Source organism: Acanthopagrus latus, chromosome 8 (genome assembly GCF_904848185.1).
Source record: "Acanthopagrus latus isolate v.2019 chromosome 8, fAcaLat1.1, whole genome shotgun sequence".
Lineage (NCBI taxonomy): Eukaryota > Metazoa > Chordata > Actinopteri > Spariformes > Sparidae > Acanthopagrus > Acanthopagrus latus.
Genome location: NC_051046.1, coordinates 7,001,020 through 7,028,293, shown reverse-complemented (window position 1 = coordinate 7,028,293; position 27,274 = coordinate 7,001,020). Strand labels below are relative to the sequence as shown.

The 27,274-nt window shown below is 39.4% G+C and overlaps 1 protein-coding gene across 2 annotated transcripts in view; it reads right to left on the bottom strand.

The window, feature by feature from the left end:
- Positions 1 to 26,436, bottom strand: part of shank3a (SH3 and multiple ankyrin repeat domains 3a) — a 170,446-nt gene extending 144,010 nt beyond the window's left edge. For both annotated transcript variants that reach the window (XR_005076449.1, XM_037107024.1), the window contains exons 1-2: positions 26,358 to 26,436; positions 23,449 to 23,571 (exon numbers count right to left, since the gene is read on the bottom strand). The gene's annotated coding sequence lies outside the window, so the exon portion shown is untranslated. The remainder of the gene's footprint in view (positions 1 to 23,448; positions 23,572 to 26,357) is intronic.
- Positions 26,437 to 27,274: the final 838 nt, after the last annotated feature.

Sequence of the window (27,274 nt, the reverse complement as noted above, 5' to 3'; positions counted from 1 at the left end):
TTCTAAATCAGACATTTCCTTCTCATTGAAAATTGAAGGCTGTGTTGTAATCACCCAGTAGAGGGTGTGTACATGTTTCCATGCACTACAGAGGTTTGCATGTGAGTGCTTTGCCACTGCTGGACACTCTACAGTATGTAATCCCATTAGCACTGGAGAAAGAGCATGGCAGGCAGACCTAATACATTAGAGGATTTAGAAGATCACTCTACCTGTACGCGACTTCGGCCTGCCAGGTCTCTCGAGCAAGGAAAATTAATAAGTGTTCCCCAGGCCTTGCAGTGTAGCTCAATATTCACTTTTTATAAAGCAGCCTGTGCCCTTACAGCGTTGGCCAAAAGACTCTGAAGCTGACACAATGGATTATCTCCCAACACATTTTGTTTATTTCAAACCACATATCAAGATTTTCAGAATTGCTCAGTTGAGTATTTATTATTGTCAGAAGCCAGAATGCAACATTTTTAAAATTACTGATTATGAGAATGCACATGAACTGCACATTAACTAACAACGGATCAAACAATTAAAAGGATTAAGTTCTGGGAATGTGGCAAAGGGACCAATGATACCTTGCCAATAAGCAATAATGATCCCCCTAGATAGCTGGGGCAGGGCCAGGGAGGGATTTCAGCCTACTTGCATCATACAAGAATAAGCTGTGTGGGCAACGGCACTTGAAGAGATCTACATACAAGGAACAAGTTAGCTGGTAGGACAAATGACAAAAGAAAGATACAGGGAACTGCAAAATGCAGTACACTGTTTTTATTCAACTTGATTAAACATCTTTTCATCTTAATTTCACTAGTGCATCTTGAATGATATGACTTCCATATCTCAGATCAAAGCATTACTCCGGTATGTGTATAACTGCGGCTAAAATGATTGGTTGGCTAAAAAGATTATTGGGATCGAAATTATTTTGATCATCGAATAATTTGAATCACCTCGGGCTCTCGGAGATTATCATAACTGTTTTCAACCATTTACTTCGATGAACCTCCAAATTGTAAAACAATCAATAAATAGACTTTAAGATGGTAAGAATTAAACATTGCAGCCCTACTTAAGGTGTGCTGTTTTTTTTAATTCCATTCTGAAAACAGCATAAAATGAATAAATGATCACCACTTGGCAATGGTTCAACCACTTAATGAAATAGTTGGACCTTGAATCTGGCTTGGAAAAAAATTACAGTGGCATAACTTGGCCTGGATAATAATTCCATATCATCATTTATCATCCTTCCCTATAATAGCACAGTGACAAAATTCACCTGCACCTCTGATAACGTGTATAGCATAATGTAATGCTTCGCATTCCTGGTTAGAGATTTAGCTGGCAACAGAGCTAACTTAAAAACATTTGGGAGCTATGAGTGTACCTATAGGTTAACACTGCAGTCTAGATTCTGTCTAAGTCCAATTGCTTGGGAACATTAAGAGAGTGGACTAGAATTATAAGAAGGCTGGCTCCCATGCCTCAGCTAACAGCTACTGCCTCTTTTCTCTTCTGCTCAGATCTCTTTCACCCCATCCCCTCTCACCACCATCTCTTGCGCTCCAGCCCAGTGAAAACAAAGTGAATAATTCATGACTATACGGAGCAGTGTGTGCATGGATCTAGTGCAATGTATGCGTGTATCTGAAACATCTGCTAGGCTTTAAAAGTCACTGCCATAGAGCTGTACATGAGGACATTCACAAACACTCCTGAAATCCACAGCCAGCCTTCAGCCAGCCCTACCTGCTCCCCTCTAAGACTTCCACACTGGAAAAAAGGGAGGCTGGGGCTGAGGGAGGGAGGAAGATAAAGGTAAACAGTTGGCTGAGGTAGCATGAAGCAGAGAGGGTCAGAGAGGATGTGGCTGAGACAGTCAGTGGGCCAAGAAAAAAGTATAGAGAAAAGGAGCGTGAAAGAAAAAGGGAGGGTAGCAGAAGAACGACAGAAAAGGAAGGTGGGAGAGAGGGAGGGAGAGCATTACATACAGTCAGCTTTGACAAACCAGCCACATAGCCCATGGCCTGGAGTAAATGTGATAACTGTTCACAGGCCCCATCAGAGTCTGCTTCACGCTCCTCTACACCTGGTAAAGCAAATGTCATGGCCACTCACAAACTGAAGTCACCCGGGGCCACATTTATTCACACACATGCAGACGCATACACACTTGTGCACACACACACACACACACACACACACACACACACACACACACACACACACACACACACACACACACACACACGCACACACATAAAGTGCACACTTTATCTTTCTGTCACTTAAAACATTGTTATTCTGTTATTTGAATGAAGGTTATTTGTTGTTACGGTTGAGAAGCATCAAACAAAAAGGGAGAATATGTTTGGTTACCTGTCTGCTGTAAGTGTTTTTTAGACTACCAGGTTTAATAAGCTGATTGTTCTTTCAGTAGGAATGACCTAGGAAGAGAGCAGATATCCATTTTTCAGTTGGAATAAAGATAATGAAGTATGATGGATATCAATTATCCAGACATGCACTCTATCCTGGATTGAAGCTAGTGTGAGAAATGTGATATTACTGGGTGGGAATTAGATATTGAGATTCATTTAATTGTGATTTGTATTGATTCTTTTAGCCTTCCTTTTATTTCTTTGTGTCTCTATCCATTATTTTACTTCATGGAGGGAGCAGTGGGGCCGTCTCCCTGCATCAGTAGAAGGCTTTTGAAAGCAGCATGTCTTTTCTAAATGCTACCATCTGTGCTGATCCAGATATGGACCATCAGGGAAGGGGAACTGAATTGTCTGTCTACAATACTTGATTGATCTCCAAGAACAGGAGATGGGGCTGTTTAGGGTACACCTGAGGTGGATGACACTTTAGGAACAGTGGGGGGGGAAGTTGAGGCATTAGAAACAAGGCTGTCAAAAGGGAAGTGACAGTTCTCTTTGCACCCACATAATGGCAGATGCTGACTGTTACATAACCAGATGGCTCAATGCTTTGGCATTATCAGGCTATACTAACAGTCTTCTGATAGATACAAAGAGGAAGCTGGTGGGTTAGATGCAGTCTGGACATTAATGACTGATGACTGCAGGCCCCCTCTACCAGGCCAGCTGACAGGCTGAAGTTGATTGACAAGGAAAGTGGCAAGGCAGCTTCATGTTTAACAGGACAAACATCTGTTGTAGAGGACTATGGTGTACACAACAGGATGCATATGGCAGTAAGCTCTTCTCCTTAATCAAATGTGGAAATGTTTTGGCACCCTAAAAGAAGGAATTGGTGAGGAGGCATTACCAAGCTGCAACAGTATAACTATCGCTTTTAATAGAAATACTGGACTCCACCAAACATCTGATTAAGAACCTAGAACAATTTTGCTGAAAAAAACAAACAAAAAAAAACTGTATGTCTTACTCTAAAATTAAAATAAAAAAATATTTTCAAAAAATTACACTTTCAGTCTTAGTGTAATACATGAAGCATGTGTATCATCATATATTGGCGTGGATGTGTGTGTGTGTGTGTGTGTGTTATAATAAAGCTATTATCCGTTACAGTAGCCTCCTTCAAAATCAGAACTGTCAACAGACACACTTTCACAGTCCCTCTCCCTCTCACACACATACACACACGTGCACAGCCAGCTCACACAGATTAGCTGCTTAGTGTAAATAAAACAATGCCTGACCTATTCAGAGCCCCGGGGCCACATGCAGAGACCCCATATGGAAAATTAGCCATGCGCTAAAAGCTTTTGGAATCAATACTCTACAGTAGCTGCACCACATCCCAAAGCCACTGTCTCTATCCAGTACACATGGGCTGACGCAGATGTGCCCCCCCCCCCCCCTTTTTTTTTTTATACACACACGCACACACACACACCACCACCACACACAGCTGACATACATGAAAACTACAGGGATATTCATAGGCTCACAGCAGGGTAATCACACTGTTATGCTGGTCATGAGTTATGATATCAATATTTGTTTTGATTTGGTTGGCAGAGTAGAAATCCTGCTTGGCAAGCTCCTTCACTATGGCTTTTCAATCTGTCACCCCTGCAGACAGGACTGGAAATGTGACAGCGAGAAAAAATTTAATGTTATGGGAAACCTTTTGCATCTCTTTCTTTTTGCCTAGACTGCAAAGAGTACATTTGAGGACACGGCTATTTCTACGCTCTGTCAGGAAAGATTTTGTACGGAGTCTAGGCAACGCATCGCTGGAGCTGATGTGACACTTTTAACACTGGTTTGTGGTACCACCTTGTCTTACAGGCAGCAACACAGACACATGCAAACAATCTATCATATTGATCAAAAATCAAATGATTTAGATCAAACAAAGCAGATACATATAACTAAATAAATAGAACTGATGTTTCATTCTTGATGAACTCTGACAAAAAGCCATCAAACAGGTTTCTAAAGCATGCTGTGTGTAAAGTACATGGCTAAGGAATATTTCTAGGGATACAGACGAAAACTGACAAAAAAAATTGTGTGTACCAAAATCCATTTCCACGCGGCATCCTCACTGATTTTTCTCCTCATATCTTTCCCTGATACTGTCTCCTCTTGTTCTCACACAATTCCTTTTCTCGCTATCTGTCTGTCTGTTTAGAAATTCTCTCTGTATAACCACAGGAAGCTCTGGATGATCATTTTTTTGTTGATCTCTGTGTTTCTAGGGTTGCTGCTGGAGTGGCAGTTGGCTCTTTGATGCAGCCTGCCTTTTAATAATCAATGGGGCTCCCCAGAGAGAACTTCATAAAGCCTGCCAGCCAATTAAGACCTGTTTCATACCATGCACTGCACTATCTCTCCATAAACCACCACAGTGCTTAAAAGGCAGGATGGGGATGCTGGGGAGGTCAAGGATGTCACTGTGCCAGGCTTAAGTTAATGTTATCAAATATATGCTACAGTGGGGAATCAGGGTTCATGCCTTCAAGCACAAACTACTACCACAACGGATAATGCAGTCTCAATCCATCCTCATTTCAAGGTGCTGGAAGTTTTATTTCTATGTTGTTTTTTTGTTTGTTTCTGTTTGTTGTTATCTACTATAAAATTGCTTATACATAGCAGCTTTAAGATAAGGCATTTATTGACTGTGCTGCAGACACCTCTCTCAGAGCTGAACGGCAAGGTTGACAGGGCCTCCGCAGATGGGCTTGCTGTAGCAGTTATTATTAATGGCTGCAGATGTTAGCTTCACGTGAACATGGCTAACGTGATCAGTAATCTCTGTGAGACAGAAGTCACACTCAGCACGGGTCTCATCCAGCTCGTGCTTCCCAGCGACATAAAATGAAATCATATAATCTGACAGTATTTTTTACACTCAAGGCTAACACATGCCTAGTTCTGCAACACTTGTATACACTATCATACAAACATTCATATAATGGCTAATATTCAGTCCCTAACCTTTTGAACTGCTATCACAAAGCATGAGGTGCATTAGTAAAGTGAGACTCACAGGTGTTATTATAGTTTACGTATGAAGAGCCATAATATGTTAAGAAAAAATGCAACAATGTGTAAACAAACTGGGACAGTAATTGAGAGCATTACGTTGACTAGGGCTGCTGGATGCTGAACATTTGGAAATCATCACATTTCCCAATTAAACATCTCAGATTGCCAATGACAATGAGATGTTAATTCCTCAATAGAAGCTGTCATGCAGGAGCCTCCTGCTGGGCTAACTGCCAGCATATCTCCTGCAATGAGCCAACTGCACATGATGAGCACACTGACTGCACCAATACCTGATTTTTGGGGCAGATGCAATCCTGAAAGCTACCTTAAACCAAAACAAAGTTTTAAGAAATCTTTATACAAGAGCCATGTATTGTTTAATTCACTATAATGCAAATTCAGAGACAATATTTACTGTAAGCCATATCACAATTTCCCTGAATCCAAACTGTATTATCCACCCATACCTCAATAGATATTATAAGTATTTTCAATATTGACCATATAAAAAAATAAACCATATCAGACCCAAGAAATGTTAGACCGATGTCAGCAGAGACTCTTAAACTGGACCATTTTGTTTACTTAAGCTCAGAGTCCATGTTCCTAATAAAAGGATTAAGGCAGTGACCGCATAGTTTTCATTCTCTGATGCAGCAACTGCCACTTACTATCAGTTTTTTGGGGACCATCCCTATTTGGTCAAGACAGCAAAACAATGAAAGTGCCAAGTATCTATCAAAGTACTGAAAAACAATAATTATGAGATAATTAATCAACACAAAAACTTGAGTCTGATATTTGTCAGCAAAGACTCATCCAATCTATGGATTAATTAAACTGTCTAACAAACTGTCTCATCATGCACTGATAAAGACAGACCATGAGAAAAGGGCTAAATAACACTATCAAAAACAAAAAGTCTACAATACACATAACACACAAAGACACACTTATACAAAATATGTATCTGTAAAATGTGTTTAAGCTCTATGACAATGTAAAGCTTGGTTTAACACTACATGATTTTGGCCCTGATCATCAATTTGTGCTGTTGTGATGTCTCTTTTCTACGCAACATCTGGTTGGTGACACTTCCGGTTCAGCCTGCTCTCATTGGCTACTGCAGGTCTAAATATTTAAAATTTCCACAAATATCCCATTACTGTTCCTTTCACAGAAAATTATTTCAGCTCATAAATACCAATGTGTTAGTGTGAGGCCAGTATTAAGAACTAATTAATCATGCAAAGCTGCCTAAGGTAGATGCCTCCCAGTAAATTACACAGCTCTCCTGCTCATGACTTGTTACACAGTGGTAGCTTCTGTATGTGTAGATTGTTCAATACACAACAAGTACAACAGCAGTCAATGTTGAATTCAAAACGACTGTGAACCCTTGTTTTCTCTTTCTCCTCTCTTCTTCTCCTTTAAGGAAAGTAAGATACATTTGGGTAACACATGTCACATTAAGGAATCCTAAAAGCTACATACAGCAGATCAAATTAATTCTTTTTCACAAAGACAGTGCAATACGCAGGCCGTCAGCTGAATATAACACACTACTTTTTTAAAAAGAATTTGAATTCTCACATATTTACTGCAGTAGGAGAAGGCAGTAACTCCAAATTAGTGCATCATCAGAAGGGTTTCTGCCAAAGCCACTTTTCTTTATTTTCACACACACCATGGCCAAGAGGGAAAATGCTGATTTAACATCAGAACTGTGGACGATGCCGAAGAAAGGAGAAATTGAGGCAGTGGTCATCATTACATACTTACTGTACATAAAAAAAATAACTAAGAATGAATCATGTAATTTGTAATAGAACACATTTTGGCCTACAATTACACAACTGAATATGTCTGACCATATTGGTGCTGAAGCAGCAAGAATTGCTGTTGAATAATAATGGAGAATTGTTAATATGAGTGTGTCTTTTGCAACTGGCAGCCTCCTTCCAGAAAATCATCAATATTTCATGCTGTTTACTCTGTTGCTGCCCTTAAACCCCACAGCATTCTCTCTCTGCGCCTGTACGCACCCTTATCCATGCAAAATTGAGAAATAAATTATGAGGTTTATAATAAGGGGAAATTAACACAGAGTGGTGGAAACAAGTAAAGTGTCTCCTGTGTAAGGCAAAGAAAGAATAAGAAACAGACGGAGTGAATGCAAACCCCTTTTCATTCACAAAAAGATAAACCTATTTGATCCATCTAAAAGCAGGGGTATAAGCCATTACTAAGCCATCTATTCCTGAGCTTTTATGACTATTGATCTACATCTGTCATCTGTGAGAGAAACACACCGAATCTGGGTCACAGTCCAATCCAACGGCAGTTTGACACAACAGACCAGATAGCTGATTTGAGAAGTCACGCTAAGAAACTCTGACAATGGTGAGAGTCTGTTTTTGTGAGTGTCCTACAAGAAGACAAAATCTTGTCTGGACCTGCATCAAACAAAAAAAAAAAAAACACATCCTAATAAAAATAATGGATTAATGCAGCAATTTGAACAGATAAATCAATGAAAATGCTTAACATGAATGGAAAGATGTTCGTTTGTTTAAATAATTTCTGCCACACACACTTGATATGTTTCTGTAACCAGCTGAAACATTATTCTAAATTACCTTGATTACGACAGGCAGCAACTCAGCAACGTCATCAAGCTAAAAAAAGAAAAATCTCAAAAAAATCCTCAATTTGAATACAGTGATTCATCAGATTAAATGTGCTAGCCTTTTTCTATAACATTTCTTTAAACCAAACTAGAGATTTCTTCTTATTCATACAGCTGTCATTGGTATGAAAATGATGGTGTCTTGATGGTACGAAGAGCAAATGCAGATACAAATTATGATCTTCTTTGTGTAACAACTCAAGTAATTTATTAGCACAGTGTTCGACAGTTTTTTGTTACTGTGGTGCTTTAAAATTGCTGCTAGATCCCTTCATTAATACAGTGGGTCCTGCAAGCACTCCTATAACACTGTTGGACTGATGGACAGTTTAAAAAAAAACTAATTATCAAAATTGTTACAATCAAAACCTACACTAACTACACTGCAACTAAGCCATTGAGTGATATCATTGTAGGCAATTTAATAGATTACATGCAGGTTCCTCGGGAACCACAAAACGCTTTATACAACTTATACTACTTATATGCTGTAAACTGTACCACATTGTACTATACTGTAAACACCCTTGAATGTGTAAGATTGGTGGGGTTACCCTTAAGTGGAAATGTCTGGATCACCAGTCAGTGGCTTCCACCCCAGTAAATCTAGAATCAAAGTGTATGGATGCTGCTAAGTACATAAAACAAATTAAACAATCACTCATCAGCGAGAGGTCTTTGCTGCAGTATTTTCAAGTAGTTTAAGTTGGTTTCTGCAGTTGCATTATTCAGTCCTTGCTGCAGATCCCTTTTCCACTGTTGTGTCATCTTCACTGATATAAAAACAGAGGAAACCATGTTTCAGCTCTAACCCAACCCCATCACTGTGAGTAATGGGAAGAGAAAGAAAAAGTGTAGATAATAACAACCTCACATTACTAAAGAGCAGCTCTTTACTAGCTAGTTTCTACAAAAACTCTGCTCATCATTGATGAATCACATTTCATTAACTTGTTTTTATAACATTTGTGGAATTGTGCAATAATAATTTCTGATATTGCAATTTGTTGTTATTGCCAAGGAGATTTTGTTGAAAGCAAGTATGAGAGGGCTTTTAGGTGGTTAGCAGGTGGCATGCTGAAACAATTTTAAAAACTCAACATGGTAACACCACAGTGTCATTTTAGCACAGCAGTGTCACACTAAGATAAGAGTCCACCAGTCTCAAATCATTGATCCATGTGTGACTTCAACTGTGCTGCCTGATGTACAAGCATCATTAGGAGCTTGATGTAAGTGCTGTGCCGTCATGCCTAAATTTTTGCTCTTTTGTGTGTGGCATCTCCTTCGACTGATTCTAACTCTGGATTTAAGGATGGTGAATGCCATCTCACAGGATGCAAAACAAGTGTGAGAAATATGACGAACTTGACATTCATCACCTAACCTGCCTGAAAGCCTGCCATGTTTTTTGTGCTCCCACCAGTTGCCTGATGTAACACAATTAATTTGCATACAAATAGATGCCAGTGACATCGAGAGGAGGTAAAAGGAGGAAGTGAATTATACTGTGCAATGCTGTGTTGATTGGTGTATGGAAGAGTGTCTAATATGAGCCTCTTCACAGTTATGCAAACAAAATGTGGTATTTATGTGCTCAAGATGTTAAGGCATCATTAAAGGAGATGGTAAAACAATCACACACAGATGGTATCAAGACATCATTTGGAAGTGACAGCGCTTCAATGCATCCGGAGATGGGGCTCAATCTCTCTTTCATTGTGTGGCTTTGTGTGTCAATGACTTGCAAGTATAAATACAATTTAATATGCCTGCTTGCTGCCATTATGCATTTTGCTGGATACCATGAAACAGAGAATCTCAATTTTCCCTTGCACCCAGTTAAGCTGAACAATTACACTGAGATGGTTTAATATGTTTACTTTTTTTACTTTCTTTACCAACAGGATATCTGCTTTCACAGATTCTCATCCAAGACTTTATGATGGCTTGCTGTCCAGATAATTTCAAAAGGAGTTGGTTCTAAACAAATAGATTTCCATTGTATGTTTTTGTTCTTTGTACACTTAATCACTTCACAATGTTTTAATGCCAACATTGAATAGTCCAAGAATCTATGCCTGATTTACCTTTAGGTTTGCAAGTGATTGCAAGTGTATTCATGAATATTCATCTTTCCTAGTTACTGTAAATATGTTCAGTTTGGTTTTTCCTGGCCATATGTTATGCCGTATGTTATACTGGGGTTTACTTATTGCAGTTTTTATATGGATAGTTTGCATCGTTACAATGACACCACAAGTAATATTTGTATTAGGCATCTAATTTCAAGGTATATAGATTCCTCCATCCTTGTTGATTTTCAGAGTCGTTCTCCTTTTCAGTTCCAATGAGCATGAATAAAATGTGTCCAGAACCAGCATATATAAGCAGTAGCCAAAATCTTTTCTGAGAGGCATCATTGATCCCAAAAAGCTATTTCCCTCTTCTGCTATGCACACCAACATTACCTGGTGCGGACAGTGTATTATAGGGCACAACTGGAAGTTAACTCGTGGAGTCTTTTCTCATTTGCTGCTCAAGTCATGTCATTGTAGTTCTTTACTGGCTGCTCAGATGTCTACAATGATTTACGTCAATTTCTTACTTCTCAAAAATGTTGTACATTGACCCTAACAATTACAAACAATACTCAGAGTTAGGACAAGTCACCACCACAATTAAGCTCCTTCTTAATGTCGAGGATGATACCCTATGAAAATGAAGTACAGGGTTACAACACAAAATAAGATTATCATCATCAACAGGCCACTAGTGAAATGAACCACACCAACAGAATAATTGCCAATTTAAAAGGGACAAATTTTGTGACTGTTTACTAGGAACAAACAACATATGGTAGAAAGGCTGTGTTGCTGTTGTTTAATGACAACCTTTCAAAAATATAACAATTTATTGTTCAATCCACTGGTCAACCGACAGCAAATTTATTTGGTCATATAAAGTCATTTATTAAATAGCATAATGTGAAGCACTACTCTGACATGGGCTGGGTGAGTTGTCATCCCCACAACATAGTAAGAGTAAGAGAAATTAATTATTTTCAGATTATGTAATGAAATGATTTTCTTGTGCAAAAAAAGGAAGCTATTATGTTTTTAAAAGCACTTTTCCATATGTATGCAACATGCAAAGCTATAATTACAGGACAGAAATCTGTTTATATCATAACTCCCAACCCCCTTCAACTGATATTATCACAGCGTGTGACACCACTTCAACTCCTTCCTGCCTATTTGTATCTCCTCCTCTCACTCCAGCAGTTACATATAGAGTATGGAGTCCCTAATTCGTGCTGTGAGTGCCAATACACAAAATCAGCAAAATTATATGGATGAAAACTCCTGTGTTGCACAATGTTCTGGCATACAGCAATTACATGACTTGCCCAGGAGACACTGTTGTTATGCCATTTTTAACCAATACTTAGTTGAAATGACAGACGCTACAATTATAAACTGAGGGTGTCTGTACCATGCAGCAGCAGTGCCAGCAGCAGAGTGGCAGCACAGGCTAACAGGAGCCCCATTTTACTTCTTGTGTGACAAAAGTAAGGAAAGTTGATCAACAAGATTGAAGTTGGAGGTCTCTATAAAATGAATCACTAATATATTTCAAACTGATCCCCTGTCTGAAGTGCTGAAACAGATCATTGTTTTGCTCTGTAGACTCATTTTTGATTAACTGTAGTGGTAAACACACACGCATTTTCTTTGACTAGCCTACTTCATAATAAAAGTTATGACCCTAAACTCAACTTATGCCTCACAAGTAAAATAATATTACGTGAAGCTGCAGCAGTAGGAAATGTTTTGTTTGCATTTGCAGTAAATCAATACAGCACTCTACAGATAGTGAGCAACTTTTTATGATCTTTAACACCAGTGTTGTCACAAGCTTAGTAGCTGGTGGAAATATGTTGTCACTGTGGCAACAGTGCTTGTTCAATACTCATCTAAAGGGATATTCTTTTTTAGAATATTTTTTTGGTCTTATGTGGCTTTATTGACAGGACAGCTGAAGAGTGTGACAGGAAACAGGGTAAGAGAGGAGGAGTGACACGCAGCAAAGGGACCCAGGCCGGGAGTCGAACCCAAGACCACTGCAGAGCCTCGGCACATGGGTCGCACGCGCTACCAACCGAGCTAAGCGGCGCCCCGACTGGATATTCTTTTAAAGTAAATAGTAAGTTGGTTCAACTATAAGTTGGCAAGATATAACATGTCCCATATAGAAAATCTTAAGACCCAATCAGATACAAACTGCCACTGATATTTGCTAATTATTGAGGTGAGCATGCAACTGTACTATATCACATCAGACACACAGACAAGCACACACGCTCATCCATAAACATACGTCCACCTGCATCTGCTGGCATGGCTTTCTCTAAAACTTCAATTTTCCCAGTGCTGCAATTATTTCATAGAAGTCTGAAATAATTCTGCGGTACTCCTTTTCCTCACAACACCCATCCACACCCCCACATCTCTTTTTTCTTTTGCTCATCCCCTCCCCGCACCCAAATTCATCTGTTGTCGATGTGTCGTGACTCTCTGCCAAGTGCAGTAATTACAGTACAGCACTAGGAGCTGAGCAATAGAGAGAGAAGCAGCATATCAAACATGACTGCACAGGGCAGCGGGTATGAAAATGCATTCTCAGAACTCCAGGCTGCTGCACGCCACAGAGCCTCAGGAGAGCAACTATTACCACCTTAATTTTCCGTGTGTGTTTACCTAGAGTTTATAAATATCACACAGCCATCAAAACCAGTTTTGCAACCTATTGCATGTTGTGTAAAATGAGTAACAGTTTTAATCTCTGACCAGCCCGCTTGCAAACATTTACTGGCACATATCCATTTGACGCAGTCCATTGATAAAAGATGAGCACTGTGAGACACTGAGTGATCCCAGACTCCTACATGCCACTTTATGTCTGAAAGTGCTGAGACATTACACACTGAATCACACAAGCTCATTCAAACACAAACACGCACACAAACACACTTGTTGATGTATTGCCTATTACACTGCAATGACAGTACTGGCAGTGGGCCCGTAGCAGTGGATAGTTTATGATGTTGGGAATAATACGCGTGGTTAAAAATAACTTTATTACCAAATGCACCTCAGAGGTAATAGTGACGTTGGCAGAGGGGGGAGACTCTCTGACAACAGACGGAGAGCACATGCTACTCAGACAGCGTGGGCTGGTGTGGGAGGGGTTACGGCATAATGCAGAGTCAGAGTTGCCAGACATTTAACTGTGACTGTTGGTAAAATTACAGAGTAAACAGGGCTGATAATAAAGATGTCATCTAGGGTACAAAGAGGAGGAGATTATGGATGGTTATACAATGACAGTGTGGTTGCCACCTTGCATCATCAAGAAGTAACACGCCTCCACACAAACTGCATAAACACATTACGATTCTGTGCAATGTCGGTATTAAAAGTACACGTATAAATGTGATTAATGTGGGCAACGGCCAAGCAATTTAGAACATTTTTCTTTTCCTAACAGCACCAGAGTCTACTCTATTGCCTACCAGCCTTAAACTGTGGTAAATCTCCCATGAATGTTAGAGGGTATTTCTGGCTATCCCAATGGTCACTTGCTAATGGATTGTCTTTCACTGGCTGCCCCTTGGCTACCTAGCACCAGATTAACCAAAGAGAGTTATTACCAAGCAGGGCTCCTTGCCAATGGCTGACAAATAAGCAGGAAGGAGAGGGTGTTGCAGATGGTTCCATCAGTTATAATCATTATAACAAAAATACACACATTTGGTTTATAATGAGGATATAAATGGATACCTGAGAACTGGACCATGCCACATGAGTACACTGATACATTATAATTTTGCCAGTAAGTGGTCTGATTTCAACTGGTGGAGGTGGTGAAGTACAGTATGTTAGATGTATTTCTGCTCCTCAATCACATTTGACATTTCAAGCATAAATATCCGACAAAGAAGCACTATGCCCTGAGACTAAAAACACACACACACACACGAAAAACACACTTCCAAATCTGTAGAGGGAAGATAATCAATAACCTCCTCTGAAGAGGGGTATGAAATAAAATATTCATTTCTATAAAGCTGCAATAATGACATAATACCCCCATGTCTATGTCCACAGGGATCGGTGTGTGCATTTTTATATACACACCTGTATGTGTGCACGTGAGTGTATCTTTATGTGTGTGTGTGCATTTGCCTGCATGTGAAATTCCGGTCCTTCAGCCTAATAGCCAGCAGAGAAAAATGATTCCCCTCTTTAGCCGGGGCAGTGAATGAAGAGCAGTTGTGTCCAATGCATTTTTCTGCCTCACAAAGCACACTCACCACTTGGAAATGGAAAAAACTATGGAAAGGTAGGAGTGAAGATAAAAACAAAATGCGTAATGCAAGAAAGAGCAAAGCACAGCTGAGGGCTGCATAAAAACACTGACCTCACTATGTAGTTGGCCTGGCCACTGAACCAGAAGTCTGCCACGTAAATCACCCGAGCATCTTCGGGGATATACATGTGATATAAACTGCAGTAGTTTGTGTGCTTGTGTGTGTTTGTAACACAGAACAGCTATTTGGAACCACAAATGAGCTCCTTTATAGACAAATCTTGGGGGTTTAAATCATCAGTATCATCAAAAAAACATATTTGTCCATAACACATAATTTGCCATGGCCAAATATCACATTTCACCATCACACAAGAAATTTCAAATGTGCAAACAAGGCTACTATGTTGATACTGTCTGTATTCTGTTTTTTAGCAGTGGTTTGAGCACTAAAATAACATGTTGTTCACCAAAATGCCACTCACTATGCATGCATGAGATAATATGATCATGCTTGCAGTTCCATTTTTGATCAAAAGCACTGTCAGTTTGAGACCATGTTCGGCAGCATTACCCAATGCTTCTCTTTCTCCCACATACTCTCTAACATCCACATATTTCTCTTTTATAATTTTCAACTTCCTTCATTGCCTCATATCCACTTACACATACCATTTAGTCTACTTTCTGTCACCTTGTATTCAATGGAATATGAATATGCAATTCAGTGGAGTTGTTATGGAAACCAAGCCCCATGAGAGGTCATAACCTTGTGTTTCACAGTTTGGCTTGACTCCACTATTATCTCAAGGGGTTGATCTAGATGAACAGAGTAACGACTGGCCCTGCGATTCTTTGGATTAACCGTACATTGTAATGAATACAGGTTTTATTGCCTTTCTAATTTACTGACGTCTTATGGGCTTATCTTTCTTGCAATAATACAGACATACCGGTAGTAGGGAAAAAAATGACCTTACAGTAGCGCTGACACAGACATACGAACATCAACATCCCAGGATTAAAAATGTCTTTGTCTCTGAACCACGTCCTTAACTTAGTTGTGTTCAGCCTCAGAAGCTTGAAACAGAGTTAGGTGTCAAGCTATTTGAAATGCTGAGCTAATTAAACACAAAAAAACAACAGCTTGATTGTCATAGGAGTGTTTTGGGTGTGCCTAGCTAGGCAGGTTTAATATTAATCAGGACATGGAGAGGTCGTTTTCTCTCCCACATGTCACAAACACTAGCAAATTATAACAACTCTGAGGGGACACACTTCTTTGCTCTCTTCAAACTACAGGATCAACCCATGATGACATTTAGTTCCCACTGTATGGGAGCATTATGGTTTCCCAGTTAGGAACAGCATAAATGAGAAAGATTAGACTGTATGACTTCAATAGCCGCATTTACACTGCCCTCTCAATGCGGTAATCATGCGCCAATACCCTGCCTGGTCGTCTGTGAGAATGTCACAGATGCGGATGGGGGGCAGTTTCGCTGTGACTCTGATACTACCTACGGAAAGACAAGCCAGAGGCATGGAAAAGTGGTGTGTTGGTCCCACAAGTCAACGTTACAGGACCAAAAAACAGTAATGTGGTAACAGGTAGCGTCTTTGGCAACTTATATGAGAAAAAAAAAACGGCATCCATACACAGAAGAGCCTCTGTCATCCTGTCTGTCCTACCGACTCTTCGTCACAGTTCTGCCTAAAGAAACTACATCAATCATATGTTACTTGATTCAGAGCACAAAAAATTAACTCACCGTGTCTTTGTCACCTTCCATTATTGTATTGTTGTACTGTCTCTGGCAACTTCTATAGAAAAAACCGCAACGGTCCTGACTGAGACTTAACAGAACTTTCCCCGAGAAAACAGCATCCCTCTCCGCGAGTCAGGGTCCAGGGTTTACTGATGGTGATTATGGTGATGGTGTTGTTATGTAATTTAGACCAAAAAACATAACTTTGTCGCTTTTTAGAATGCATGGTGGGTCAGGATCTTAATTACAACACTTTATGATAGCATCCATTGGATTATAAACAGTCAGCAGATACAACCTAGGTAAACACAAAACACACAGATGTCAGAGTCATGATGTCTACCGTCACACCTCTTTTGGTTCCGCAACCCTCGTGCTGTATAAATTTACACACTGTTAACAGATTAAAACCAGAGCTGCTTGGTGCAGTGTTAACAAAAAAAGGCGTCATAAAGTGAGCATTTGTTGCAGGAATGATGCAGAGCCTCTGTGTGAAAAGGGCTGATGTTCAGCTGAAGTCTAGTGTTTCTGGGGAACCATTTGTAAACATGTAATTTACAATGGCATCACCCAAAAGTGTCGATTAGTATAATGGCTGGGAGGCAAGTCCTTCTCCCTGCTCCCCTTTTTCGTAATGACAACCTGCCAGTGTAGGTGCCTTAACTGTTATTGCCAATGACCCCACTGTTGAATGTCGACCTCTTTCAAGACGTGACATTTGTTTGTTTTCCCTGCTGTCCTGAAATTGTACTGAACAGTGACCCAAAACTTGAGGTACTTACCAAACTGTGAATTTAGTTTACCCATACACCCAAAATGCAAAGAGACACACATGTGTGTAACATGAAGTGTATCCTTAGTCTTAATATTTTCCACATGGACCCAAAGTGACTAAATGTTGTGTCCAGTAATGACCATTTGGATAGCCAGAAAAATTCTTCCTAACATTTATGGTAGATTTAACACAGTATACAGCTAGTAGGTAATAGAATAGTCTCTAGTGCTGTCAGGAAAAGAAAACATAAATTGCTTGGTCATTGCCCACATTAACCGCATTTATACGTGCACTTTTAATGCAGACACTGCAAGGCAGTGATACATTGAAAAGCCAGTACAGTAAATCAATAGCTCCCGCTAGTTCATATGTAGACCTACTAGCACAGATACAACAGAGTTTTGATTTATGAGAGTTGCCCCCCAAGCTAAAGTAGATACCCATTAAATCAAACAAATAGTACAGTAACAAAATCGTTTGCCAAATTCACAGAAAATAGGAGTAATTTAGTGTTCATAAGAAGCTAAAATTGGTCTACTGTATAGTGTAACAGTTAGGGGAAAACGTGCGCCTTCAGCTTGCTGAAGGCTTTTGAAGATGCCTTTCTGCCAGCCACAGACAGCTGCAATAGCTTTTCCTTTGGCACTGGCACTATCACTCACACACACACACACACACACACACACACACACACGCACGCACACAAATTCACATTTTACACTCAAATACACATGTACATGCAAACCACACTAAACCCACACACAGCTCCCATAGGTGTATGAGAAAAAGTAATTAGTACGAATAATTCAGTCGAGCATCTCCTCTCATCTCTGCCTCACTGGTGTCAATACCCTTGGCCAATGGTAATTACCTATTGCTCTTTTAAACTTGAGGGGACATTTGCTGTGTGCGTATGTGTGTAAATATTTTTGTGCAAGCGTGTGCATACAGTCCTTATAATAAAAAAAAAACCTGACTGTATTGTAACTTTCCCTTTGCAGTTACTTACAAAGGAGACAAGAATCTGGCTTTGAAAATCTCTTCACTCCAACTTCTCAGTCCCAAAACTCAGTTGCATGTTGCAAGAGAAGGAAATGTTCTACTGATAACCGAGCTCGAGACTAACGGCATACCATCATCCTGGGGAAGATAGAAAATGTGTCAGCAAGATATCTTCTCCAAGACGGCTCCAGGACAAGGGAAAAGAATGTGTATGTAATTCGTATAACTATCCCTTTGCGAATGACAAACTAAACTTAGCATTGAATACAATGAAGCATGCATTCTCAAGCTGGCTCTCACTTTACAGACTTGCATAGTCAGACCGGTCTCCACAGCGCTGTGACAGCACTAGTTTGACTGACTTGCTACATAGTTTGAGATCTATGAAAAATCAGTTTTGTTTCAAATCCTTAAGGACGCAGTAGACTAACAACGAACAAAGGGAAGCATTCCATTTTTTCCCTTATGATGTGAACAGCAAATCTGTGCTAAAAATCAACAGGATGAGAGCTAGTTCACCAAACACTACTTGATGTGTGTTTAACTAACTGCTAATGGAGCTGGTAGAACTAACAGCCGAACACACAACACAACTGAGAGTTTCTGTTAAGAGGAGGACAAAGAGTTAAATAATGAACTGCAGTTTAATGTTCACAGTAAATAAAGTGATTAGCTGAGTACAGTTTGGAGGTAAAACTACTTTAAAGCTGATACTTTAAGCCAGCACCAATTGATTATAATAACATAAGGAGACAACATTTTGATTTTAGGATGGTTTGCTTCAGTTCAACACAGTTAATTTCACTATTATTCTGATTAATTGTGCAGCCCTAGAATAAAATATCCTCGACAATGCTAACTCGCAATTCAGTTAGTCACAGATTGAGATGGCAGATTTTGTGTAAAAATGTTCTTTAGCGGAATCACTTCTAAGCCTACAAAGGCTTAGAGGGAATAGACAGAGAGAGAAAGGAGAGCAGGGAGGAGAGGAGGATCAGAGTTAGGGAAAAATAAAGCTGCAGAAAAATCAATCAAGCACATTTTGCTCAATAACTTGCTGTGTTGGCCATGTTGCCCATGATAATGCGTTTTATGTGTGGGTTTAAATAAAGAATACACATTTTCATGATAATAAGCAAGGACGGTTAATGAATTTAGGTCCATAGTCTGCTGGTCGGGCAATCCTCACAGAGAACAGATACAGACAAACATTATGGCCTGTGTTATTTATTGACATTCATTCCGATACATAATACATAAGTCATTGCAGATTGTTCAGGTGTAATTGTGTCAGATCAGTTTGGTTCTATGGAGAGCTGTGATGAAAACTAATGCATCTTGTAAATTGGATGCTGGTGTAATCCTCACAGCCCCTCTGGGACAACACAGACCCCCACTGACACTCATATACACAGACTAAGTGTTGAGGCATTTGTTAATCTTGTAAACATCCTTTCACTGATCTCTCATTAATTCAGCCCAGAGGAAGGCAGGGAGTGAGAGAGATAAAAGAAAGCGAGTGAAAGAAAGGGAGTGTGATAGAGAGAGAGAGAGAGAGAGAGAGAGAGAGAGAGAGAGAGAGAGAGAGAGAGAGAGAAGTACGCATGTAAAATGAAGTCAATTAACCACAAGTGTAAAGGTAGCTCTAACCCTTTTACCAATATGCTAATGCCAATGGTGCTAATCTCTTCTCTCAGAGGCTGCTGTTGGAACAATTTACAAGGCAAAGGCCTGAATTGCATCTGCATTTTATTTAATTATTATTTGAAATACTGTGTTTGTGACCTCTTCGTGTTAGTAAGATATACAAGAAAATGAAGACCTGTGGGGATTAAACCCTCCTTTGATTAAAGAAAAATCATTTAAGAAATTGTTCACAATTTTTGACATGACTCACTGACTGACTGAGTAATATCCCAGAGCTCAAGACTAATGGCATCCTGTCTAAAACAGGTTTGGGACAAACAGAGATCTTCATTCGGAAGCCTCTGGGGCAAAAAATGTTTTTTTGCACATCATTTAGCAAGTGACACACCAAACCCAGCACTGACTACAATGGAGCACATCTTATCGTGCTGTTACTATAGTTACTTTACAGGTTGGCTACTCAGGGTGAGATATACAATGAAACATGACACATTAAAATTAGGGTCGCTCACTATCAACAGGGAGCACTCTATAGTGTTTATATTAGTGTTTGGGGCCACCTATTGTAGCAGGGATTACCAATAGGTGGCTGCCATCTTCCATTCCAAAAATGACATACAGTGGGTCCAAAGGCACTAAGTAATCGTAAATTGTATAAGTAGCAGAAAAAAATTAAAGCTTCAGCAAATATTTACTAGTGACAAAAACTGGCACTTGTTTGCTTTATATTGCTTGTATACACAAATCAAGTGCAACAGTTTCTTGAGCAAATTGCAAAGGCAACAGGGTGTGATGCTGGACTCACAGAGGTGCATCTGCAGGCTGGTCTGGCAGAGAGACCACTCAAATCAAAGCAGACATTGAGACAGATGGTGATTTTACACCAGCATGGGAAAAGAAATGGCTCTTTAACATCAAACCTCAGCACATTACTTTGAAACCAGCTGGCCAGACAAAAAGGGATCGCGAGTCTGGGGAAGCAGCCAGACTCTTAAGCAGAGGTAGCGGAGAAAAGGCGAACCAGGCAGGATGGGGAGATGCCCTTCCATACTACTTTCTAAGACGTCTGCATAATTATGATCCAGTTTGCATGTTTTGCAAGATAGTGAATAAGGCTGATAAAAAGCAGCAGGCATGAGGCAGAGAGAGAGAGAGAGATGGGCAAACAAACATTTAAGCCCTGATCCTGCTTTGGTACAAACCCATTAATCTAAATCTTAACTTTAAACTAACCCTGTACATCCAACAAAGGAATTAACTGGTTAACAATCCATTAGAGTACTTAACAATTAGCCCTCCTTTATCTTTGTTGCTCTCCACTTTCTGTGCCTCAATAGGCCTTTTACATTGCGTTCCATCTTATCTGCCCTTGCACTTGCTATCTCCTGACTGCTCTACATTCAGCAACTGAAGTGACTTTGCATAATTATTGAATATAAATGTCAGCTGATAGTTGGAAGCTGAATAAGAGTGCTGATGGTGGAGTCTGATGAAGATGGCAGCGTCCTGGTTGATGCCTTGGGGCAATGACTGTCATAGTACATGCTGATGTGTGTCAACACATGCCCCCTCTCTGTGTAGGACACATTTATGTTTATGGTGAATACGAAACAAAAAGTTGGAGTGACAGTCTGATTTCATCCTTTTTAAAATTATAAATCGATATCAACAATTGAAAGTACTTGAAATAAATTACACTCAGTCTTGAAAGCCATCCTCTATTCCCATGAATGTACCACGTACCAACTGTGGTTGAGTAAGTTCACATCCGCACAACTGATGGATATACACTTACTGTTCATTTGAAACATAAAATGTCAAATACTTCATCAAAGGTTAGTGTGTGTGCATTATAATTTCCCATGGCAGTGCAATTAATGCACTCTAAGTGCGCCTTCAGTCAGTAAAATGAATCTCCATTCTCAAGGTCTAAGTGATATTCAGCTGTGTTAATGACCCATCACGCCTCATTTTCATCACTTCATCTGCTGTTGAAGGAGGTGAGTGGAGTTGCCTCAGGTAAAGCACCTCATCAACAAGCATACTGTGTATTCCACTTTTTCATCTTTTGATCTCCACAAAGCCAACGCTGAATACTCTGGCATGTGGCTGTCAACTGCTAAAAAAGAGCAAACATAACTTTAAACTAGGAAACCTGACTGAAAATGATTTTGCATTCTTAAATGTAAAAATCAGTAAGACAAGACACAAACTTTCCTTTGACGTACAAATTAACTCAGGCTAGAAACTCACTCTACAAGCTGATTTAAATGAGCATGTCTCTGCAAGGAGTAAGCTCAAAATCCTGCCTTTAAAGATATTCAGTAGCAGCATCTCACCATTGCAGAATTTGCCATCATGCATATCTACAACATGCATGTCTGTCAATATGAACTGTCATGATCATATCAACAACCAGGAACTTGGGACAACAACCAGAGTAAGCAGACTTAGAAACACTTGCTTCTCATTGCCTCATTAATGCAGCAGTGCCTGTCAACATCATCACAGAGAACCATTTTTTTTGTGGTCATCATGTTCTACTAAAGGTGGTGAAACAATTTGCACAACCATTTAAGCTTGGTTCCCCTTGTCCTGAAAGGAGAGGAGACAAGAACTGGGGAAGCATGGAGGATTTTCCTTTGCACAAGTTTAGACCAACTAAACAGTTTACTTCATTTCCCTACTCAAACCAGGACTGCCTGCAAGGAAATAAAGATATCATCTCTAAATCTTTTATCCTGCACCTCACCACGTCTCCTTATCTACCAACAGAAAGTAAGAAAAGCAACATAAAACAGACTCTGAGAAAAAGGGAAATGCAGTCATCATACATTTTTAACAGGGAGATGATAAGAATGTCTCAAATGTAAAAAAAACATCCTGATGACAATCCCTGCCATTTTGTAGCAACACATTTAAACAGTTTAACAACGCTTCTTTCTGTGCCATTTTCCACAACAGGTGGGTGGATTAATTTTTTAATTTTAAATATCAAATGACCTCAAGTATAAGATATACACACAAGAAAGTGATGCTTAGCAATTTGTCAAAGCATCTCTGTTTAAATCATATTCTTTGAAGCTTTTCTCAAAAGTATGGCTGTATTGTGTTGCCTATTTTGGTTTCACAATTCAAGTTTATCATCTTTTACTGACAACAATAACGCGTCTTAATAACAAAATCTTCAAAAATCCCAACGTCAGTTAGACCCCAACCCCTTCCCTTTACCTGACTGTCTTACTTAACAAGGTGAAGTGAAGTTTACCAACTGCCTGACTTATAAGTGGCAGAGCCTGTTCAATCAAGACACCAACACTGTCTCAAACATGAATGAGCTACATGTGAGTCATCCGGGGCGACCAACATCCAATCACTGATCAAGAGTATTTCCCACTCTTCTCCCCTCCTTGAGCACTTGTTTTCAAACCTTATAGATACAAATCCATCATTCTAAATTCTACTCTTTCTACTTGAGTATTTTGTGTTTTTTAGGAAAGTCTCCTCCATGATGTAACCTGTTTTTATCCACGTTATTTAGGAGATGTCATGAATTACTGAACATGCATGGCTTAGTTTAACATCTATGCGAACATACATTCACACCATTACACTACAAACGCACAGCAAAGAGTAAAAAGCATCGATGTGAGCATTTAATGACAACAAAAATCAACAAAGTCCTTGTGTAGAGACACATACCATGAAACGTGCTCCGTCCTGCTCCCTGAATGGACAGTCATGGACCTCAGTGTTCTGCTCAGATTTAATGAACACAAGAACCAAACCTGTTCTTGTTCACTGTCTGGTGAGGGGCTGAAGGATCTGGAGGCAGACAAACAACAGTGAGAAGTAACAGAGGTAATAGGATCATGGCTGTCCATCTGGCCTCGTCCCAACACACGCTACAGGCTATAAATAACACCTCAATAGCTAATACTGTTGATTTACTAATTCCATCCCTACTTAAGAGACAATTTAATTTGCTCATGCAACCAAAGGAAAACAAATGGTAGTGACTTGTTTGAAAATGATTTTGGGGACAATTAAAATTATTTAATTTCATGACTAAATAACTTACAACAACTACAATCATTTTTAAAAACTCAAATTTTTCACAAAAATAAATTTGCTATTAACTCCTTTAAATTGTCAAGTGATTTATCACATTAGTGACTCAGTGGTCCCCCAGGGCTTTCATTTTTTCGAAACCAAACACAAACTACTATGAGGGAAAAATCAAAAGTCCTCTTGCCAGTGAGAATGTGTCTTAAATTGATCTGTAGGATTAGGATCAATGCCTGCAGATCAAGGCATTTTAAACTGCCTGGTGTTAAAAAACCTGATCCATAGCTTCTTTAGCTTAAATATGCAATGTCTTTCAATTATCTATGACTACTTGTCATTTGGAGCATGGGAGAAGGTGTCTCATGGACCACATTTTGCCATGATTAGGTTCACATAAAGACTCACAAGGTGAAAACATTACCGACCAACTCTGCCGCGGCTGGTGATTATCTTAAAAGCAAGTGAAAGCAAATAAATAAGAGTGTGGGGACAGAGGTGGCCTAAAGGCAAGACCAGTGAGATTGTGGCCAGAAGACCATCGTTTTAATCGCTCAGACCAGCAGGATAAATCTGGGTGAGGAAAGTGACCTCATTACTACCCCGACTTGCCCTTGAGCAAGGCCTTTGTATCCCCACTGCTCCATCAGAGCTACTCAGTGGCCATCAGATCAGACTATGGTTGTACGAAGGGTTTTCCAGGGTTTGAATGTGTAACTGTGTGATTGTGATCAGAGCATTTCTGAATAACAGATCATTGCTCTCAGTGGGAGTCTTAAATAAGTGTTTACTAGGCAGTAAAGAGCACGTTCCAATTGCAATTGCAAGGAACATGAGAAATTAACTCAAATCAGATTAAGGCTGAAGAAAGTGACAGTCCCCATGATCCCTTAGGTCCATCACCTGTTTGAAGTCTAGAGAGACAAGACAGGATAGAGAGGAGGAGTCCCAATGACAAAAAGAGAGGGAGTTCTGCTGTGAGAGGCAGTTGATCTGCAATGCTGCCAGAGTCTTTGGTGTCTGCATGTCAAATGCCAGTGCACTCCATAGGAATACGATAACGAGGTCTGCGCACAGAGGGAATGCCAAGTGAGATATCAAACACAGAGGAGAGCTCAGAAACACAGAGCACAGCACTGAGCCATTTAATAAGACGCAGATGGAAAGACTGCCTGTCTACATTGTACTTGAATTCTCTGAGTCATCTGTGTTGTGACAACACAGAAGATGGCACAGGACATAACATCTGAATACCATGACATGATAATTCTCAGGGGATTTTGTGCGCTATACAATATATATATATATATATATATATATATATATATATATATATATATATATATATATATGATATATGATGCTGTGTCCTGAGCAAAAATGTGTTTGTTATTCAGTGGTAAACAAGGTCCAAAGATCCCATAAAAACTCAATAAACCTGAGATTAATGATACAGCCAGTTTACAGTCAGTACAATGATGCCATCAAATTTCATCCCTGAGCACATTTTATGTCTTCTCAACTGAGAAAAGTATTTACTATTGATAACATTCACATTACTTAACTTCATGTGGCAATACACAAAGCAAAAATTGATGAGTCCAGGTCACAAGTCGGTACCACTGTTGTGACAAGTCTTAACAGAATTCTTATAAAAACAAAAACAAAAAAAAAAATCAATCATTTCAATGTAAAGCAACTACAGAAGTGTAATGGTATGACTTTGAAGAAAACAAACAAACAAGTCCACACTACCATTTTGAACTAAAAACAGTTTTACTCACTCATTTGGAAGAGTAAGCTATTACCTCGATGGACTGATTTCAGATAGACATACTAATGCCAATACATTTCATATTTATCAAGTCTTAGCACATGGCAATACAAGGACTGCAGGAGAAAAAGTAAACAATGCACTCTGAATTAACCCAGTGTATGACTGTTTTAGTTTGTCTTAGTCTGTTTTTGTTGTTGTTTGTTTGTTTGTTTGTTTGTTTTTTACCAGAAACTACACATGTAATATTAACGTTAATTATAGTCCTGCTTTGCTCAGCTGCTACTTGGTTATAACAATTAGCCAGCATGTAACTACATTCACATGACATTTCTGCTGCACCCAAATTGGTGTAGCAATCATTACTGTTATTAATTACACCTGCGTTTGACGTGTCAAAATGGCCGCTGTAAAGCTGTTTAACGGTGAAAACTAAGCTAGCTTACTCACATTAGCTTCCCTTTTCGTCTGTAACGTTAGCTTTATGTACTGCAAGGTTCCTGAAAATTAACAATAAGTCGGCTAATTGATGTATAAAACAACCTCTTGATTATTTTTTTTTTCTACTCTACATTTACAACCGCTTCATCTTCAACATTAACGTGTTACATTACAACCCAGGTCTAAGCAAATACTTATTCTGTCTTGCTAACTTAGGAGTGTGATCATTATAATTCACCTTGCATGAGGTCTAATATTTATTTTATCAAACAACACACGTTATTAATTAAACATCAACCTGCCCCTGCTAATTAAAAGAGAACACCTTTACCTGAAAACGCATTTAGAACTGGTGAGCAGTGGTGAACAGTGGGACAGGTGAGAGATGGCAGCTAGTAACTGCTACAAATAATCAATCATTCCAAAATAAAAGCATGTGCGTTTTTTTTCACTGACTACATCCATTAATAGTAGATGGGATGCTTTTACTGTGAAATCATGTCATGTCATTTTTTTTTTTTAATTGTGCTGGGTGTTCTCTCATAATTAGGGCCAGGGTCTGCTTATAGGTAGGTTGGTAGATAAATATAATGTATGCAGGGTAGAAGGTACAATCGGGACACTCATATTTTAAAATATAGTGTGCTTCCAACAGTATGGCAGCAATTTGCTGAAGGCTAGTCTTGGCTCTGTGCACGAGGCATATCTGTAAAAGAAAAAAGGTTTGACCTGCACAGAACCCAGACTTCAAAACAGAACACCACTGGGATGATTTAAAAAATGAACTCTGTGCCAGGTATTATTTCCCACCGACAGCGGTTGCCCTCACTGATGCTCATTTGACTAAACAGGAGCCGTTCCCTGCAGCCAGATTTCTAAATCTTGCAGAAAAGCTTCACAGAAAAGAGGATTCCGTTTTAGATGTTTCAATGGTGATGAATAACTTCAGTGAAATGACGTGTAAGAATGCCTAGTCTAATATTAGGAGTTTCTTTCACATTTACCAACATGCAGCTCCATAAGATTGAAATAAAACAAAAACAAATATCTTCTCATACATATAGTCGGTTGCAGCTTCCTTTCCTAGTGGTATGTGCCTTATGTTAGCAGTTGTATTTAACAAGTCTTTTTGCAATGTGGGTGGGTTGACATGTAACATAAAGCCAGGAATCTCTGCCTGTCTGTCTGTATGTATGTCCTTCGCATGTCTCACGAACCATTCATCCCAATCTATGTCACACTTGGCAG